The following is a 21290-nucleotide window of genomic DNA, read 5'->3' on the forward strand; positions in this document are numbered from 1 at the left end:
AGAGGCAGGGACACCTAAATGTGTATTAAGCAGATAATAATTTGCCATGTTTTCTTTTTAATTTTCCAGTAAAAAAAAAAGGGGGGGGGAAGTACAGAAGAACGTGGACAGGGTGGTGTAGGCTGCAGTCGGGGGGGCCTCTGAGTTCTACTCTTTGCCCTTGAGGGACACCTTCCCTGACCGTCACACTGACAGTGAGTGAAAATCAAGGGGAGAGAGGAGGATGAGACAAGGAGGACTGAAAGCCCAGAGCCCGGTCCTCCAGGAGCAGGCAGGCCTCTGTTGAAGCTCAGAGTCCTGTATTTTCTCTACTTAGAGAGTTTCAAAACCAACCTCTGGTGAGGATCCTTAATGGTATTAGCTCTTTATTTTGTGCTCACTGATACAAGTGTTGGGTAACCACCGAAGTCAATTGAGGGGACAGCTTTGCCCCTTTGGGACTGGAGACTTTGCCCTTGTGCTTGGCAGGCCTGATCTCCAGGCACTGCTACTTGAATGGGACACATTTTCAAACAGGAGAGGGTTTCAGAAACTCCGATGCAGGGTCAGAGGCAATAGAGGCATTTGTTTGCTCCTGAGAAACAGCTAGCATTTTAAACGTTTTTAGCAGAATGTCTCAAACAATTATGTAAAGGAAGGGAACCTCAGAATTTAAAATGTCCCAACGGGGTGAGCTTCACTGTTCTGTGAAATGGAAATGAAAATGTGGTGTGTTGGGGAATTCTTTACATGTGATATATAAATACATATAAAATCTATTTATCTGGCTGTGCTGGATCTTTGCTGTGGCATGCGGACTCTTAGCTGCACCCTGTGGGATCCCTGACTAGGGACTGAACCCAGGCCCCCTGCATTGGGAGTGTGGAGTCTTAGCCACTGGACCACCAGGAAAGTCCCACTGGGGAATTCTCGAGTCTACTTACTTGCTTTACTGGAGGATCACAGGACAAACACTGACTGATTGTATCTGATCCTGAGAGGAAGATATGATTACTGTGCTCAGCCTGGGGAAGTCACAGAGCCTAGAACGATGCCAGGTGAGGGAGGGAGCCCAGCTGCGTGGATCAAGGAAGGTCCAACTCCTGTATTCTTTCAGTACAAGCAGGACCTTCTGGGAGGTTTGTCATGAAATATTAATCAAAATAATATACATCTCTTTACAGATACCTATTCAGTCTGTCTGAGCATGTGCAGCGTATGAAGGAGGAAAATAGAATCTTATTTTTAAAGCGGGGTGAAGATGGCAGTGTGTTTGCTGCCACCTGTGTGTTATTTCACAGGTTTTGTCAGCTTATTTCCTCACCCACCTGTGCTTTCTGCAGTACCTTAAGTAATGTAACAAGGCTAGGAATCCACCAGGGACATGGGTACACAATTAAAATGAACGCTGATCAAAACCACCTCCTGTTATAGATTTTTTGAGAAGTTTTAATAATATTGCTGAAGTCTGAACAGGTGGAACTTTTTGAGAAGTTTTAATAATAATGCTGAAGTCTGAACAGGTGGAACTTTCTTTGAAGCTCCTTGATGAATATCCAGAGGTAGTCACTGTCAGCTAAGCGGGTGTGGAGACTGGAATGCCTGATAAGTATTCTGAGTGTCTTACAATGGAAGACAGGCTATCCCGTTCAGAATATGGTTGCTTCTCTCCATTTTAGGTAATCACAGTAGATTCTCTCTCTCTGTCTCTCCCTCTCTCAAACACAAACATACATAGACACCTATTCCCCTGGTATGCTCTACTGACGGCAGACCAGCTACAGAGGGGCGGGATGACTCCAGAGAGCATGGCAGCCTTCATACAGCTAACTTTCTGGGCCCAGATTCTAGGATAACGGGCATAAGGTTAAAGCCCTTCTGATCCGGTCTCTTATCTCTTACACCATTCACAAATCTGGATTTGTTGCACCTAACCTCTTCGTTGCAGCCGCCGACTCAGAAATGCAGAGCTCTGAAGCCTATGTATTTACTTATTTCATCTCAATCTTAGATTTGCTGGCCGTACTTCAGTTCACAAAATTGAAAACTCCAAATTAGTTTCCATGATGAAATATGGGGCCAGAGTTGAAAATTGTTCAGCAGAAGCCACATTTGATCTTTGGATAAAACTCCATCCAGGTTCTGCCTTGGGACGTTTTGCATTGCTGGGAGCCTTTTCAGACAGAAGGGAAAGAGACAGGATGAGAAAGCAGAGCTAGGTGTCCGTGAACACCTGTGTCAGAAGGTCATAGGTGGCGTGGGGAGAATTTCCAAGTAACACCACTGGATTTCAGTGGTTCCTACAGACCCTTGGCTTTCACTGTCTGGACTCCCTCCTCTGTGTTGGACCTCATCTTTCTCTCTCCCAGATGCCTCCAATCAGTTCATGCACCTTGACTGAGCTGGGGAGAAACAGTCTGGTAACAACATATTAAGCTGATAGGGACCTCAGCCAGAATAGTCACACTTTACAAAAGCTCAGGGATTCAGGATTGAGATTTTTCAATGGTGGAATTTAGCTGATTGTGGAGGAGATCCTTTAGGTGTCATTTTTTCAAACATATTAGGAAGCAAGCACCTGCCCATCTAGTCAATACATGCTATCCATTCTTGTCTTCTGTGCTATAAATTTCCATGTGTAATAACTGATGGCAATCTTTATAATACTCTTAAGAACTTTGCATATAAATTTCAAAGCTATGGTATGCTTCACCAACTTTCTTTTGTTCTCAGTTTTTAAAAATTGTGATTAAAATACACACAACACAATTTACCATCTTAACCATTTTTGGATTTTTGGTTGTTATGTTTTGGGGTATACCTGACTAATGTTGTGATAATTGCAGGTGAACAGTGAAGGGACCTGGCCATGCATATTGTCTTAACCATTTTTAAGTGTATAGTGCAGTGGTATTAAGTACATTAGCATTGTCGTGAAACCATCACCACCATCCCAGAATGCTTTTCACCTTGCAAAATGGAAACTCTTTACCATCAAACACTAACTGCATTCTCCCTTCTCCTAGCCGCTGGCAAGCACCATTCTGCCTTCTGTCTTCTCTGTACCTCACACAAGTGGAATCCTACAGTGCATGTCTTTTTATGACTAATTTACTTCATCTTGCATAATGCCCTCAAGGTTCATCTATGTTGGGGGCATGTGTCAGAACCTCTTTCCTTTTTAAGGATGGATAACATTCTACTGAACATATAGAATATATATAGTCTACTGAATATATATTAAAATTATTCATCCATTGATGGACCCTTGGGTTGCTTCCAACCTCTTGGCTATTTTGCATAATGCTGCTCTGAACATGGGTGTGCAAATATCTGTTCAGGACACTTCACTACCTTTCTTTTATGTGCTTGCTGGATATAGTTGCTTGAAGAAGCCATGCACCTACCCTCGATGACTCTTTTTCACTGCATAGAAAAAGATGCCCAGCAGTGTTACCTGAAGTATCTTCTCTGCTAAATCTCACCTGATACCTAAAATGCCATGAATAGCAGTTCAACACTGGTGCCTCATATAATAAAGAATCTGCTTGCAATGCCGGAGACTTGGGTTCGATCACTGGGTGAGGAAGCTCCTCTGGAGACGGGAATGGCAACCCACTCCAGTCTTCTTGCTGGAGAATCCCATGAACTGAGGAGCCTGGTGGCCTACAGTCCATGGGGTTGCAAGGAGTCAGACACAACTGCACAACTAACACATTCATGTATTTGTTCCTCAAGAATTGAGCAAAGCCTTCTACTTGTTTTACTTAAAAATGCAAATAACCCCGGGACAGAAGCTACAGATAAGATTTTTAGCACTTGGTTTGAATTAATCAGATCTTATCTTAGAAGCCTTATCTGTCCCTCTCCCTAGTTCTTAACTGTTGGTTCCCTAGTGTGTGTACTTGCTAAGTCCCTTCAGTTGTGTCCCACTCTTTGTGAACTCATGGATGGTAGCCTGTCAGGCTTCTCTGTCCATGGGATTTCCCAGGCAAGAACACTGAAATGCGTTGCCATGCCCTTCTCCAGGGGATCTTCCCAACCCAGGGATCAAACCTGTGACTCTTATTTCCCCTGCATTGGCTGCTGCTGCTGCTAAGTCGCTTCAGTCGTGTCCGACTCTGTGCGACCCCATAGACGGCAGCCCACCAGGCTCCCCCGTCCCTGAGATTCTCCAGGCAAGAACACTGGAGTCTGTTACCATTTCCTTCTTCAGTGCATGAAAGTGAAAAGTGAAAGTGAAGTTGCTCAGTTGTGTCGATTCTTAGTGACCCCATGGACTGTAGCCCACCAGGCTCCTCCATCCATGGGATTTTCCAGGCAAGAGTCCTGGAGTGGGGTGCCATTGCCTTCTCCAGCAGGCAGGTTCTTTACCACTGGCACCACCTGGGAAGTCCAATAAATATATTTATTGCCTTGCCTTATTACCTCAATTATAGCCTTGCTTTATTACACAAGTATCACACTGTTTTAAAATTACTCATTGATATTATTTTGCTTCTCTTGATAGAAGCTTCTTAAGGACAAGATCCTTGTACAATTTATGTTGGTTTTTCAGGCCCTAGCAAATGTTGCCCACAGACACTTCTGCATAAAGATTCATCCATTTATTCACCAGGCCTTTATTGAGTACCCACTCTATGTCTTCAAGTGAATCTTAAAATTCTGCCTTTCTAGTTTTGGGTGGCTAAAGATCAACTCTGTCCACCATACAGTTTTGGAAGATTTTAGAAACCTTCAGATCTGCCTTTTACCCTTTTTGGTGCCGAACCTTGAACCAGAGGAGTCATTCAACCTCTCAGTTTTCTATCACGAATCTTCCCAGTTTCTTGTGCCTCTGTTCAAAAGCAGCATCTATCCCAGTAGGTTTACATTCTTCTATTCAAAATTAAGACAGACAAGGAGACTGTGTCCCTATCTCCAAGCAACATCAAGCATGGACATTTTATAAATGCATGCATTCACTTAGTCCACTGTTAATAGTAATCTCCTTAGAATAGGGGCCAGGGTTCTAGTCCTTGGGTTAGTATGCTCTGTGTTGACTAATAACTGTATACCTCACTGTATACTTTGGAGAAGGCAATGGCACCCCACTCCAGGACTCTTGCCTGGAAAATCCCATGGATGGAGGAGCCCAGTGGGCTGCAGTCCATGGGGTCACGAAGAGTCGGACAAGACTGAGCGACTTCACTTTCACTTTTCACTTTCATGCATCGGAGAAGGAAATGGCAACCCACTCCAGTGTTCTTGCCTGGAGAATCCCAGGGACGGGGGAGCCTGGTGGGCTGCCGTCTACGGGGTCACACAGAGTCGGACACAACTGAAGTGACTTAGCAGCAGCAGTCACTGTATACTAGCAACTCACAGCCCAGGGATAACATGAACTTCCTTAAGGTATGTCCCCCTTGATCAGATGGCGGTTATTACCTTGTAAATGAATCTGTCCTAAACTAAATTATGACTTTAGGCTCTAGCCTCAGCATCTGTTAGTTCTCAGCGACGTTACTATCAAAGCTAATAGACAGATTATCATTTGGGTTTATATTGTTGTCATGTTATTCTAACAGTGACATTAAAGGTTAAAGGTGTTTCCTGTAACAGATTTCAAGATGAAATTGTGACTATTGGTACAGTTCCCTATTTGGTAGGTAAACAGTTAAAGATTCGTTGGTCACTAGACTGAAACAAATTGGATATCTTTACCAAGAACATATTTATAGGATTCATAGGATTCATTTTATAAGGAACAGAAAAAACCAGGAATAAGTGAAATCTTCAGACTGTCTTTTAGTCTTTTTAGATCATAGTTTGGCTTTTTCCTCTGTTAAACATTTGGACAGAGTTGTTAGCAGGTAATAAAGTTTAAAGTCAACTGTTTTTAAGACATATCCCCTTCTGGCGCTCTCATATTCCTACTTTAATGCAGTCGAAATGAAAGTTGCAGAAAAGATAATAGCAATATGCCTAAATACTGAACTACAGTAAATAGCTATAGTGAATTTATGCCCATAGAAAGGAAGAATTTGAAACAGATGGCTTTTGGTTAAAGGTATTTCCTGTAACAGATTTCAAGATGAAATTGTTAGTTTAGCAAAGATGATTAAGTCTTTAGAAACACTGTTGCTGGAGTACTGGTGTTTTAAAAGGATTCCTCCCTACCCTAAGGACCACCACCACCACCACTCCCTCCTCTGTCTGTAAAAGCAGCTTTGAAGGATAAGAACACACACTGAATCCGACGCTGGTGATTGGCTCGTGCGCCCCTTGGTTTGTGGATGGGGAACCCAGCTCAGCTGTAAAACAACTCAGTCATGCTAATTCCTGGTCGTGTTGCTACATTATCTTCATAAATAATTTGCATCGTGGGGTGTTTCTGCATATCTTGTGCATTTTAATGTTATTTTTAGCCAGGAATTTTTATTTTACAATAACAGTTTTTTGAATAGACTAATCAAGAAGCCTCCTCCAGAGTCAAGGAAACAAGTGCTGAGAATATGTCGGGGCGGGGGGGCGGGGGGGTTGTCTCCTTTCCTCCTCAGACAATTCCCTCTGCTGCTGTTCTTGCCGCTCTTGCCATTACTTTTGTAACTTTAGTTCTTTGGAATTTCCATTTCTTTTTTTTTTTTTCCTTAGACATCAGAACAGGGCTGTTGAAGTAATTTATGTCATGAGAGGCTGCACTACGGTGATCTGAAGCCAGCGTGGCTTTTGTGTAAGGCACTAGCTATTCTGCCCTTAACAAGGAGAACGTTATTGGAAACTTGAATTATGAGATGGAGTGTTACCTCTTTGCTTTGAAACAATTGTCTCTTACAAGTAATCTCTGCAATACCTTGAAGAGGAGTTAAACTAGAGTAGCAACATAAAAAACCTGCCATGTTCTTGTCATTCAGCCACACAGTCATGTCCAACTCTTTGTGACCCCATGAACTGCAGCACGCCAGGCTTCCCTGTCTTTCTCGGCATCAGGGTCTTTTCCAGTAAGTCAGCTCTTCGCATCAGGTGGCCCAAGTATTGAAACTTCAGCTTCAGCATCAGTCCTTCCAATGAATATTCATGGTTGATTTCCTTCAGGTTATCACCTGTAGATGTTGGCATTTGAATGTTTTCTTCCAGAATCTTTTCTATGGGTATGTGTACAAATAAACAGGTGGTTTTACAAAAGCGGAATTGTAGTTGATAGACTTTTCTGAACCTTCTTTTCTCACTCTGCTGTCTGTTGGGAACATCTTTCCTTGTTGATAAATATAGGTCTTTAAAATGTTGATGGCTTCTGAGCTTTCTGGTGCACGGATGTAAGAATGAAGATTCTCTGACTTCACCAATTGTATGTGTCCTTTTTGTTCCTCTGTTTTTTCTCTTTTCTGCTAGGATCCATCACATGCCTCTTGCTCTGCTCTTGACTATGGTCAGATGAAAAGCCTGAGTGAAGACAAGATCTAGAACCCCTATTTGACAGAGAGCTATGCTCTTGAGTTCTCTGAATCAAGACTTCTGAGAGTATTACTCTTCTATCTTGGCCTCCTCGACACACTCAGCATGTGTTTTCTTGGGAATTTTACTTTCCCTTAGATTCCCAGTATCTTCTGTTGACTTTCCCTCAAGACTGATGACTCATTACCTCACCTGCGGTGGGGTTCCTTTTCTCTTGGGTCTCTCCTTTGGCCTGAATCAAGCAGAGACACTTCTTTTTGACTCCATCACGTCCCTTTCCGGTTGTCTGGAGTGAGCTCACTCACCTTTCAGACCCCATTTTGAATCTCTAGGCAAAGTCCAGCGCCTCCAGCCTGATCTGCGGTTCCTTGTCAGCTTGTGGCCTCTATCTTGTGGTCCATTGCAATGCTCTGTTGGCCGCTCTTCCCAGAGGCTCTACCGCTAAGCCTTGCCTGTGCCATCAGCTCCATCAGAAACACCATGTCCTCCCAGTTCTTGACCCACAAACCAGTCCCTGCTGGGATTTCAAAACCTGGACAGGAGTCATCTTGATGGTGTCTTCTCTGGTGCCTTCCATAGGGCTCCAGTCAAATCTGGAAAGTCATCTGGAAGGAAGAACCTCAAACCAGTTTTGTTTTTTTAATTAACAGACTTTTTTTTTTCAAGCAGTTTTAGGTTTACAGAAAGTGGATGGGAAAGTACAGAGTGTTCCCACATTCCCTGCCTCGCTCCTGCCCCAAGCCAGTGGCCTCTGTTATTAACCAATAATGATATACTGGTTGTAACTGAAGTCCAAGATTTACAGTTGAGTTCATTCTTTCTGTTGTATTGGCTTGGGCATAAAAGTTATTTGGATTTTTCCATAGTTCTGATACAGTCTATGGGTTTTGACAAATGTAAAATGATGTGGGCTTCACCGGTGGCTCAGGGGTAAAGAATCTACCAGCCAATGCTGGAAATGGGGGCTCAACCCCTAGATCAGGAAGATTCCCCTGGAGGAAGGCATGGCAACCCACTCCGGTATTCTTGCCTAGAGAATCCCATGCCTGGTGGGCCTGGTGAGCCTGGTGGGCTGTAGTCCATGGAGTCGCAAAGAGTTGGACATGACTTAGCGACTAAAACAACAAAATAGCATAATGACATGTATCCACCAGTACAGTATCATGCGGAATGTTTCACCACCCTAGAAACTCCCCATTCTCCATCTATTTATATCTCCCTCCCAACCCCCAAACCCTTTTCACGGTCATCCTAGTTGCCTTTTCCATAATGTCAGATAGTTGGACCAATACAGTACGTAGTCTTTTTACACTGGCTCCTTTCGCTCAGTAGCACATATTTAAAGGTCCTCCATATCTTTTCATGGCTCAATAACTTACTTCTTTTGATCACTGAATAATATTCCATTGCACAGATTACTGCAATTTATCCATTCACCTACTGAACGAGGTCTAGGTTTCAGCCAAGTTTTGGCAGTTCATAAAGCTGCTATAAACGTTCATGTTCAAGTTTTTATGTGGACCTAAGTTTTCACCTCCTTTGGGTAAATACCATGGAGTGTGATTGCTGAATCATATGGTAAGACTATGTTTCATTTTGTAAGAAACTGCCGAAATCTCTTGCACAGTGATTGTACCGTTTTCTGTTCCCTCCAGCAATGAGTGAGAGTTCCCATTGCTTTACGCCCTCACAAGCATTTGGTATTCTGGATTTTGGTCATTCTGGCCGGTGTGTTTAGTGATATTTTGTTGTTTTACCTTGAAATTCCCTGAAGACATATGATTTGGAGCATCTTTTCATAATTTATTTGCTCTCTAAAGATCTTTTGTAGGAAGGTGTGTATTTAGGTCTTTTATGTATTTTTTTTAAATTGGATTGTTTTCTAATAGCATCATTTTTCCTGTAGCTCTATTTTTGCTGTTATTTCTTTTTTAAATCAAGCTGGTTCTTACTGCTCATTAGATTGCTTACTACTGGAAGGCACACTCTCCTTCCTTGATGAACCCATGTATCTCTCAGAGTGGTGTTCACTCTGAGTCCTCCTGAATGTGAGCTTATCTACCTCCTTTTGTACCCAGGCTGCTGCTTTGTTAGCATATCCAAGACAAGAGCAAGAATCAAGAATGTAGCTTGCATAATGTAGATCACAGTGTTTAGGTCGATTTCTGAAGCTGGTGTTAAATTTCAGAAATTCCTTGGCTCCTTTACATTAATTCCTAAATTTTACTCTTTGCTGTAATGATTTAATAGCGTATTTTTAAAATGTTATTTCGGGTGCCTGTTTAGTTTTCCCTGCAGACTACAGAAGTCATTTTAACTTCATCTTTCTGACCTGCTGAAAGCAGTAAATTGACAGCAATAAGTGAGAGGTACAAGCTGCTGTGTATCTGATACGAGGAATTGTATGTTCTATGTGTGCCGTAATAGTTAATGTGGGAGGAAGTCAATATTAATTTCTGAATCACTGACTACATTATATATAATGCAGAGCTTCCCAGCTCATGTGTTTCAATGGGCTACCAATACGTCAGCCTTTGGGCATCCTTAAACCCTGAGGTTGGTTACAAAGCCCCTGGTGGGGGTGGGAGGCTGGGGCCTGACCACCTATGCTGGTATGTTGCTGGCCAGGTGTTAGTTTCTCTGTAAGTTGTGCCGAGAGAGAGGGAAGGGAGAGAAAGAAAACACGCGGAGGAGAGAGCCCCAACACTCACCGGCATAATATGAAGTGGGGAAGATAGTGATTTAGAATCCACAAGCATCAGTTCACTCCCAGCTCTCCAATAGCAGAGATTGTGTCTGCTTAGGTCACTGCTCTGTCCTCACACCTAAAACAGAGCTTGTTATATAATAAATGCTCAATAAACATTTATCAATTTAATTCATGAAACACACCTGAATAATAAATTCATCACACGTTGCTTCACCCTCTCTGTTCTTCAATTTCTAGAGCCAGAACCAATTTATTTCTATGTAACAAGTAGAAATTTATATGTAGATAATATGGCCCTTTTTGTGACCTAAAGTGGCACAGTCTACAGCATGGTGCTGGTTAAGGAGGTTGAGGAACCATTGATTCTTTCTTATCTTCTCTTATTTGAATTATTTTTAAGTCTGGACAATGGTGCGGATGATAACTGTGATGATGATAACTATATAATTTGCATACAGCTCATAAAATTTATTGCGTTACATCGATGTAATCCTCAGAGCGACTCTTACAGAAGTATTTCTTTCTGTTCCCATTTTCATAAATGATGAAACTGGTGCTCAGCAAAGTTAAATGATTGTGGAAGATTGCACAAATGGTACATAACATACATGGAACTTGAGCCCAGACATTTTAACTTTTTACTTCAAATCTCAAGGACTTTTCATCTGTACCAAACATTATAAGGTTTAATCTAGACTCACTTTTAGGGCTTTCCTGGTGGCTCAGACAGTAAAGGACCCACCTGCATTGAGGGAGAAGGGAGACCTGGGCTCGATCCCTGGGTTGGGAAGATCCCCTGGGGGAGGGCATGGCAGCCCACTCCAGCATTCTTGCCTGGAGAATCCCCATGGGCAGAGGAGCCTGGTGGGCTACAGACCATGGGGTCACAAAGAGTCGGGTACAACTGAGTGACTAAGCACAACACAGAGACTCACTTTAAAGCCTAGATCACCTTCAATTATCATGTTATTTAATACAAATGATGGTGATAAAGTAAACTTTAGGAATGTTTAAATGAGGTAAACATTTCTAAACCTTTTTTGAAAAATGTAGGCTTAAGCTAGATGCTAGTGAGAGTTTTTCAGGTCTAACTAACTCTTAAAGGTCTGAATTAGTGGAGTTTTAATGTGAATTAATGGTCACATTTTCAAAGAATAGTGATTAAATTATAAACCTACCTGCTGTTATAGAACTTGGTGAGGTAAAATGAGATGAGAATAGATGGTGTACTGTGAGAACAAGAAGGATGTGCAGAGGCAGGCTTATGTGGATCCTTTAAATACATTTGATGCCATCCTTTTTGACAAGAAGAAATGCCTTTAAAATTTCACACTGGCAAGAGGAAAAGAAAATCGGCAATCTCTCTTCTTTTTTTACCCTTTCATTTGAATGTTTAGTCACTTTGGTCTACTTCAGTTTTGATTCACAAATGAGTTTTCAGAAGCTGCCCTCCTGTTTTTTTGTGTTTTTTTATGAAATATTTAATTTTTCCTCTGAAAACTGACCCAATCACTGGGACATGAGATGGATACTCCTAAATCTTCTCGTTTTGTCAGCTGAGTTTAATCTTACACTATCTACAAAATTGGGAAAGGTTTTCTCATATAATTCATGAGCAGTTCTGGACATCCCATATTCATCCCTGCATTTAAGTAATTCTCCAAATATTTATTGAATGCCAGCCACAGAATCTTTTGGCCTAAAGAAGCTCACAGTCTTGACTCTGGTTCTTGACTCACCAAACACCTTGCTTCTCTTCCACCAAATTCCAGACTTTCTCTGTGGATACAACTGAATGCTGTTTGCAGAATTCTTCCTGCTTGTAGTGAGCAGCCATCTTGCTCATTAGGCACATTATAAAGCTCAAGAGTTTGAGAGAAAAAGCCAAAGGGATCAGTGAGTAGCTTGCTGTTTGGTTTCCTGGAAAGAGGACTGTCCCGGTGATCCTGGAAGAGCTGTTGCCACCGCAGCTCCCTAGCTGTGCTCGCATATTCTATATATTGGGGCAACATCTTCTGTGTCTTACACAAAGAAAGCGAGGCTGGAGATAGAACCCAGGGGCATGAAAACCTTTTTACCTTTCCAACAACCACGTTTCAGTTCGGTTTGTTCCCCTGTTGGCTTTCAGAGGGGGAAGAAAAGAGAGGGAACTGTTAATTACAAGGGCCACGTTTCTTTCAGCTATACTATTTTCAATGCTATGTAATTTGAAAGCTAAAGTGGCAAGTGCTTGCTTTCAAATGTGGAGAGAAGGTGCCCCCTCATTTTAGGCTTCTCTGATAACTCAGTTGGTAAAGAATCCACCTGCAATGCAGAAGACCCCGGTTCAATTCCTGGGTTGGAAAGATCCCCTGGAATAGAGATGGGCTACCAACTCCAGTATTCTTGGGCTTCCCTTGTGGATCAGCTGGTAAAGAATCCACCTGCAAAGCAGGAGACCTGGGTTTGATCCCTGGGTTGGGAAGATCCCCTGGAGAAGGCAAAGGCTACCCATTCCAGTATTCTGGCCAGGAGAATTCCATGGACTGTATAGTCCATGGGGTCACAAAGAGTCACAACTGAGTCACTTTCACTTTCAGTTTTCATTTAAGGCTTAGAAAATATTGACTTTGATTTAAACAAAAGGAAAAGTCTCCAGGGCCTAGTAATCGGGATTGGTATTGTCAAGAAGCAGACTTTTGTTTTCCTGGTGTTGGCCTTTGGAGGAGTCTGCTCCTCTTTCCCTCCCATTTTTTTATTCCTCTTCTCTGGATCAGGTATGTTCACAGATGACCACTAAGTGGGGCTCAGGGAGGCTAGGATGAGACCCAAGGCTGGATTTCTGGCAGAGCTTCTCCATGACTCCCAGGAACAGGATGAGCTGCATCTGTGGCCTGGAAAGTCCATTTCCAAGATGGAACGTTGATCCCTGTTGCTCAAATAGTCTGGTCAGCGTTCCTTGCAAGGTCCCGAGAACAGAGTGGAAGCTATTTACCAAACACTGTGTCTGGGTCTAGGTGAATTTTATATGTTACTTCCTAGAAGATATACAGACATCTTGACAAGGTGGATATTGCTATCTCTGTGTTACAGATAAGAGAGCCTACACAAAACGGAAGTGAGTCAGCTCAAAGCTACCCTGCTAATAATAAACATGCTGGTTTTGACCCTAAGTAAGTCTGAGTAATAAAACCCATACCCTGTCCACCACATCATATTCCTTCCCTTGAATCAGAAAGTACCCGGCAGGACAGGTGATGGCAGGGGCCATGAAACCACAGGTAGATGAAATGCTTTCTGCCTCCCTCCTTCTATTCTCTGAAAACCCATTCACATATGCAAATACGTTGCATCCATGATGGTTCCAGCCCTTCACCTGCATAACTCTACACGTGAAAAAGATTAAAGAGACCACGGAGACATTACTGACATCCAAGTATTTGCTATCACGTGGGAGGAAAGTTATACAAGAACTCCATTTTTTTCCTTTTCTTTCCTGTATTTAGACATTGTAGAGTTACAGCAACAATCACCCACAGGTGCAAATATCATCCTCTACCTTTATTTGATGATTTACAAATATTTTTATTATCTTTTTTCCTTTTCTCTTTTTTGCAGTTGAATCCAAAATATTTATTTTATGACACTGATTTAATATTTTCCATGGTAAAAGTATGCAATAAGGCTTCCCTCATAGCTTAGTTGGTAAAGAATCCTCCTGCAATGCAAGAGACCCCAGTTCGATTCCTGGGTCAGGAAGATCCCCCTGGAGAAGGGATAGGCTACCCACTCCAATATTCTTGGGCTTCCCTCATGGCTTAGCTGGTAAAGAATCCGCCTGCAATGCCAGAGACCTGGGTTTGATTCCTTGGGTTGGGAACATCCCCTGAAGAAGGGAAAGGCTACCCATATAATGTATAGTATTCAATACATTATATGCAATGATGAATCATTTTAAAAGACAAGTATAGAATTTAATACAATAATAAACAGATCAGCAAACATTATTCTCTTATTCACTTTCCAAATTCTAAGGTTTCCTCCACCCTACCCCCACCAACACCCAGGACCTTCTTTACTTTGTCGATTTTTAGTATCAACTCCTTTTTCAAACACAATCTGGTGTGAAACCTCAATATATAAAACTGATAAAGGAAAAATTTGTTAGTATAATGTTTGTTAAAATTCAGTGTATAATGCTGACTTATAAAACCCAGAAAAAAGAACAATGAGACTTTGTGGATGAACACAGAAATTTAAAATCAGTGTTACGGATGACAGCTGCAGGCTTTTCTAACTTCAGTTTCCAATTTATTCCCTTTTGTTGTTGTTGATTTTTTTTTAATATTGTTGCACAGTCTTGAGAAAATAATCTTGGTTCCCTAAAAAAGAGTTGCAAGTAATGATAGGGTATTGTATTTTTTTTTTTTAAGAGCTACCTTGCAATCTCAGGGTATTTTTACATTTAAACTTATCCACTTAGAACTTATTCACTTAAAACAAAAGGAAGAGTAGAAACGGCTTCTTTCAAAGTTGAAATCATTAACGATATGAAACAATTCGCAGTTTTTAATTGGAAAGGCTGCAGTTTGGGGAACCAATGGTCGTTTCCTCAGCTAGTCCAAATCTTCCATTAGAGGCAGAAAATACTTTTCAAATTATAACAATAATAAGATGCTCACTGATGTCTTAGGAAAAAAAAGAAAGGAAACCTACAAGCCTGGGTGCCCATCTCTGTCTAGTCAATTCCAGAAGGTACAATTTACCTTGTTTGGCATGGTGAGTCCAATCTTTGAATTTCATGCTGGCATTTTGCTATCATACATGATGACCTAGGTCACTGCAATGCCAGTACGTCAATTTTGTTCCACCATTTTCTGCCACACACTTACTTATTATGCCAGAATTCAGAGTTTGCTCGAATCAGAGTATAAATAGTCTAGTTATGTCCCTTAAACTTTTTATAAGCTACTGGTGCCACATCTTACCTTTTTTTCTTTTTTTTAATGTTAATAGATTTTTTCTGTAGAAGAAACCAGATCATTTGTGCAGTAGAATTTCCACCGTCTGGCGGCTTTCGATGGCGGCTTTCGATGGCGGCTTTCGATGGCGGCTTTCGATGGCGGCTTTCGATGGCGGCTTTCGATGGCGGCTTTCGATGGCGGCTTTCGATGGCGGCTTTCGATGGCGGCTTTCGATGGCGGCTTTCGATGGCGGCTGGTGTTGGGGATGTTCCTTTGTTGTCTGTCTTCCTAGAGAACTGCTGGGAAGCCCTAGAGGCAGTGTTTCGTTCGCTTTGTTTTGCCTGACAGCTTCACAGTTGGTCTTGTGTCAGGAGGCCATTGGTTAGTAGTGTATTTTTTTGCAGTGAGATCTTTGTTTAAATTCCTAAATTTACAGGCGATTGCAAATGATGCTAGTCTAATTCTGTTATTCTTTGTCCATTTACTACCAGGAACCATTGTTCTAGACGAGAAACTTCCCCTCACCTACTGTTTGTTTACTCAGCGCTTCCAGTTTTGTATAAAAAGCGGGATGAATACTTGACTCTTATTTACCAGTCTTGAACATAAAATTTGTTCAGAATTTTCTCCTTAGTCACCATTTTTAAAAGTATTACTGTAAACTCTTGAACCTAAATGATATATATCTGGTGTGGTTCAATCAGTTATAGTTTTTACCATTAACTGAGACTCAAATGGCCTCATTTTGACTATTGCCTGCTAACTATTCAGTTTGGTTCTTGAGTCCTTTCCATGTAATACTAGTTTTCTGGGTTTTTTTAATTTATATTATATATATATATATAATTTGTTTTGCTTTCTAATATGACAGTAAGTTCTAGGCTCCTCTTGTACATTTCCTGCCTCAGACCTGGGATCACCTTTTTTGCAAGGAAACCTGCTTCCTATTAAATATTAGTGAGCAATGGCATTTGGAGACCACAGTCTTGGGCTCAGGTGTTCTCATTATGACTGAGTTTGTCATTGTTTCTCAGCCTTTTCAGTGGGCACAGGCAGAGTTAGGAAATGAATCAATTTCTCTCTCTCTCTCTCTAGATATATATAAATATATAAATTTAAATATTTATATATTTATAAATTTAAATGTATATATATATTTTAAGGTGAAATACATCATGAGTTTATACTGGTGTGCACTGGTGTGCTAACTCTTCTTGATCTCTTTCGTCTTACTCCAGGATTTTCTATTTTCAAGCGGAAAATAGCAGTTCTCAAGCACACCAACACAATTTACTCATTTAACCCACACTACACTCACCATAATTTCTGAATAAAAATACCACTGATACCACAACAATATGTTTACTAAAAACTTTTCACTTTTATTTTGGTTTTTAGTCCTTTGGGCTAAGGATGTACAGTTACTTCATAATGTGCTGGGGTCACTTGGAACAGTTCCTGTCTGAATGTTTATGCCAGTAACTAGATAGATCTTCCTTAATATAATACCCTTAATGCACCCCTATCTCTCTCTTGGAGCCCCAAGTTCCTGGCCGCCTTATACCTCTTTCACCTGTTTCACATCATCCTATACCTTTCTCTGAGAGCTGTTTTCACATATAGGCATATGTATTTGTGTGATAATATCATTAATGTCTTTTCTCCCCAAAGAGAAAGCAAGCTCTCCAAGAGTAGGGACCATGCTTGTTTTTCTCATTAAGTCCTTAGCTCCTAGTAGCATAGTGCCTGGCATATAGGAGACACTGCATAAGATTTGGTTTGTTGAATGAAAAAATAGCTGAGATGTATCACGTGATAGACTGAGATCAGAGGAGAAGAAAGAATGTTCAAGAGCAGATAGAAAATTATGCTGTGAAGTATAGCATCATAATAAGTGGATGGTTATTGATAATATTGAGTCATCAAAGAAAGGTTAAAATGTATTATTCTTTATTTTAAGAGGCAGTTACCGGGACTTCCCTGGTGGTCCAGTGGTTAAGATTCTGAGCTCCCAACTCAGAGGGCCCAGGTTCGATACCTGGTTAGGGAACTAGATCCCATATGCTGCAACCAGGAGCTCATATATTATAACTAAGACCTGGTGCAGCCAAATAAATATTTTTTTAAAAAAATAAATAAAAGACAGATACCTAAATATAGCACTGTGAAAGAAACATCTTAGAAAAATTTCAGTGTGGTAAGTGAATTTTTAGAAAGTGAACAGCAGTTAATTTTTGTAAATACTTCATTTCCCAATAATGCAGATAAATGTTTTCATCCCACTGTGAGCACAGTGTCCTGTCCCTTATTTTTGCCAATGGAGGCTAAGGGGACACAGAGCATTGAAATTACAGTGAATAAGAAAGGATTTATTGATTTCCATGCCATCTCTTTTCCTTTATCATATAAAAATTGCCAGAAAGCCTTAAAAATGGGCATCAAGGGAAAAGAAGAAACAGTAAGATTCTTGGATAATCCTCCACCAGATAATTAAGATTTAACTGGGTCTGTTTTGATGTGTGCACATGTTTCTGTACATGGAAAAGGATGAACCCACAAATATTATAAATGCCAATTTTTAAAGGCTGTTGGAAAATGCAACCCATAGCATATGGTATCAAATTAATTTGGGGTTTCACTTGTCTCGGTCTGATGTGGGCACACTGAATTATGAGATAATAGTTTGGCATCTGTGCTTGCAGTGCTTTTTGTAAGCTTCTCAATTTCACAAAAATTCCTTGAGGTCAAAGGACGTGTGGTGACCCTTGTTTAGCAGATGAGGACAGAGGCGTGGAGCTGATGACTGGCTTGCCTGAGCTTTGGAAATAACTCATCAGTAGAGCCAATGAGACCTAGGTCTGTGGACTGTGGCTGAAGCCTCACCATTTCTCCCTTTACTTTCAGTGTTTTCTTTGCCTCCCTTCTCTTTCATGCCATTGAATGCAACCTGTTTCACCCTGCTGCCCATCACTGTTAGAGGGAGAAAGGAATTTACAACGGGATGGGTTGTGTGTGTGTGAGTAAGGAGCTGCACAGCTGAATTCCATCAAGACATAAAAGTACCTGTAGCCCTGGCAGTATTAAAACATCCGAGTGATGTTTTATCATGGCTCTACCAGGGCAAGAGCCCTCTACGTGGCAAGGAGGGGCCCAACCTGGAAAGACCTCTCTCTCTGTTTGTAGTGATAGATCGCTCTTGTCTGCCCACCTCCAGAACCTCTTAAGAGTGTTTGGCTTCTCGTAAAGCCAATCATAAAATTTAATTTGAGGGGAAATAGTTGTTTCTCCTGTAGCCTATGTGAAATTTGGGGTGTCAGCTAATTGCGTTAAAGTTACCAGTAAAGAAGCACTTTGAAAGTGTGAATAACCAGTTACCTCTTGGAGGAGCTACTGAACTAAGGACTAATAGCAGTAGGTGCTGACCTCTGACCTCAGCCGCTGCATTCAAAGTACAAAAGATTCTACACTTGATTCCACAAAATGTGTCTGAATGATACTGCTTCCTATTTATGTGATTACTTTAAAGAATATTTATAGACTGTAAGGAATATTTATAGACTTTGCCAAGGTTTCTCCAAACCTTCACCCAGTTCCTAAATCTGACACCCAAACAGGAAAATAATTTGGTACAGAACCCATCGTGTATTTGTTGAATTGATGCTGTATATAAATGCTATGTGGGAAAGGACTTCTTTGTACTTCTTTAGAGCACACTATTACTGCTATATATTCACTCTATACTGAGAGGTGAGGACTGAGTTCTGTGGTGCGTCAGGAAAGATCAGAACTTTAAGTTCTAAAACATAGCTTTGAGGGATCAGGATACATAGAAACTCAGAATATTTGAACGTCAGCCCAGATGCTGGCAGACTTCCATTCAGATTTTGTCGTGAGTAAAATGTGTACTCAGTGACTAGGTTCAAGCCCTTGGTCATTTATAAGCAAATCTTTCTACTTTTCCTAAATCATTGCCCAAAAAAAAAAAAAAAAAAAAATAGGTTAAGCAAATTTTGTGGTGGTGCTTATGCGTGCACAGACATGCACGAGGCCCCTCCAGCTTCCAAACTTGGAAAGCATATTTTAACAGCCCAAGTAGATCTCTGCGTTTGATCTATATCAGAAGCTCTTCCCCCCCCCTCTTTTTCACATGCTTTTTAATTATATAGCTGAAATGTTTTACCTATTAAATCTGTTTGGTCTTCAAGCTGTAAACATCACAAGCAGCTAATAAGCTTTAGGAAAGAAAAGGAAATTGACATTTAGTATAGAGGTTCCACAAAACCAATGAAAGGCTATGCAAATGAGCTAGAGCAGACAGATTTGCATATCCTTGTTGGTTTCATGATGATAGTCTCAGCGTGAGCCTGGCTGACTTGCCTTTTTACCTCTTGGGATGTGGCATGTACTAGTGGTAGAGCGCCCTACAGGGTCAATTTAACAAGTGTAACATTGTGATTTTCCATGAGGTTTCTCAGAACCACTGAGCAAAATGTGGCAATAAATAGTGGCAGAGGAAACCGATTTTTGAAGTAAATGCTTTGGCAGACGGGGCAGGGAGGGACATTCTATCAGTCTTTAACGTTGCCAGGGAAGGATGAGCAAGTTTTGGTACTGGTGTCATTGCATTTTGAAATAAATATATACCCACCAATTCCTCTGCTCTTTTGTTTTAGTCACTAAGTCGTATCTGACTCTTCTGTGACCCCATGGACTGTAGCCCGCCAGGCACCTCTGTCTGTGAGCTTTCTCAGACAAGAGTACTGTGGTGGTTTGCCGTTTCCTTCTTCAGGGGATTTTCCTGAACCAGGGATCGAACCCTCATCTCCCACATTGCAGGCAGATTCTTTACCACTGAGCTACCTGGGAAGCCTTCCTCTGTTCTTTTGAGAGTGCTACATGCCCAGCACCAAAACTTTTGCTCAGAGGCTGGAGAGATTTTGCAAGCCTCTGTTGGCTGTATCAACACCAGAAAAGTAGGCTAAGGAATCTGCTTTTGCCACCATCCTGTTAGAATAAGAGATAGTAGCCTACTGGCCAAGTTGTGTATTTATTTGATTAATTGTATGTCTTGCCAGACATTGACACGTGGAAGCATAATTGCATGGTGACCAAGAAGGATTTGCTATTGTCAAGACTGGGATTTGAACTATACACTCTGGTGTCCCTTCCCACCTTGGATTCTCATCCGTATGTGAGAGCTGTGAACATTCAATGAGAGAGAAGGCAAATTCTTACCATGCCTGGCTCATAGTAAATGCCTAATAGATACTATCAGAATTTTGAAATACTTTCCAAATTATAATCAGGTTTTCCTTTGTAATATAAAAATTTTAAACCATCAAGGTAACTTTCCAAAGAAGAGAAAGGAAATGAAATCCACCCCTGAAACGGACTTGGAGGAATTTAGAGGGTCTTTTTCCAAGTTGTTATAAAACACCTCTGAAGTAAATTTGCCCATTTCTGCCCACACCAATCCTATAACATTCCAGGAATAAAATCTGCACTTGAGTTTAAAAATAAAATGGTGGAACAAACTGAATTAGAAGTCCTTGGCAGACATCCCCCCCCTTCCCCACCCAGCAGAATGTTCTCTCAATTGGTGGTATTGCAATAAAAAAAAAGAAGATGTATCTTTTTTAATCTGCCTTTCTTCCTCTTCTCCAACCAGTTATATTTCTTTATCTTAAAAACCCAGTTTGCTTGGATTTGACCTCATCCCTCTGATATCTGTACTCCCACCCCTCACCCCAAATAAACCACATCCGCTCAGACCTTCCTTCCCAAGAAAGCATGGAGCAGGGACGTTCTCTGATGCCGTATATGTGCATGCTGGCCGCGCTAAGCAAGGCCAGAGAAACATGGGAGGGCTCTGCTGTTCTCAGTTGCAAAGACTGCCAAGAAAGAAAAAAAAAAAAACCACCTCAAATGTATTTGCATCTCTCCCGCCTCTTTTTTTCTTCTGTAAATATTCAAACCCTTTTTAGAGAGGCTTTTGATAATGTCTTATCCCAGCAAATGCCATGAACCCTGGATGTACTGAGTACTCCCAAATCCCATTGGAATGACTCAGTAAAGAGAGATAAAGTGCGGTTGGCAGGACTGGGTAGAGAATCTTGTTATTATATACACAGATACACACACAGGCGCGCACATGTACGCCCCAGCCACCCCCACCCCATCATCACCATGAAAGTTCTGTAAAAACTAGTCATCCTCCTCTCCCT

General features: G+C 41.3%; 1 protein-coding gene and 1 non-coding gene across 17 annotated transcripts in view; both read left to right on the top strand.

The window, feature by feature from the left end:
* Window positions 1-21290, top strand: part of ATXN1 (ataxin 1) — a 430615-nt gene that overhangs the window by 300771 nt on the left and 108554 nt on the right. The window lies entirely within an intron of this gene.
* Window positions 17044-17116, top strand: TRNAG-CCC (transfer RNA glycine (anticodon CCC)). Its single transcript has one exon. It is a non-coding gene; the product is annotated as a tRNA-Gly (tRNA).

This window comes from Ovis aries, chromosome 20, assembly GCF_016772045.2.
Source record: "Ovis aries strain OAR_USU_Benz2616 breed Rambouillet chromosome 20, ARS-UI_Ramb_v3.0, whole genome shotgun sequence".
NCBI classification, from domain to species: domain Eukaryota; kingdom Metazoa; phylum Chordata; class Mammalia; order Artiodactyla; family Bovidae; genus Ovis; species Ovis aries.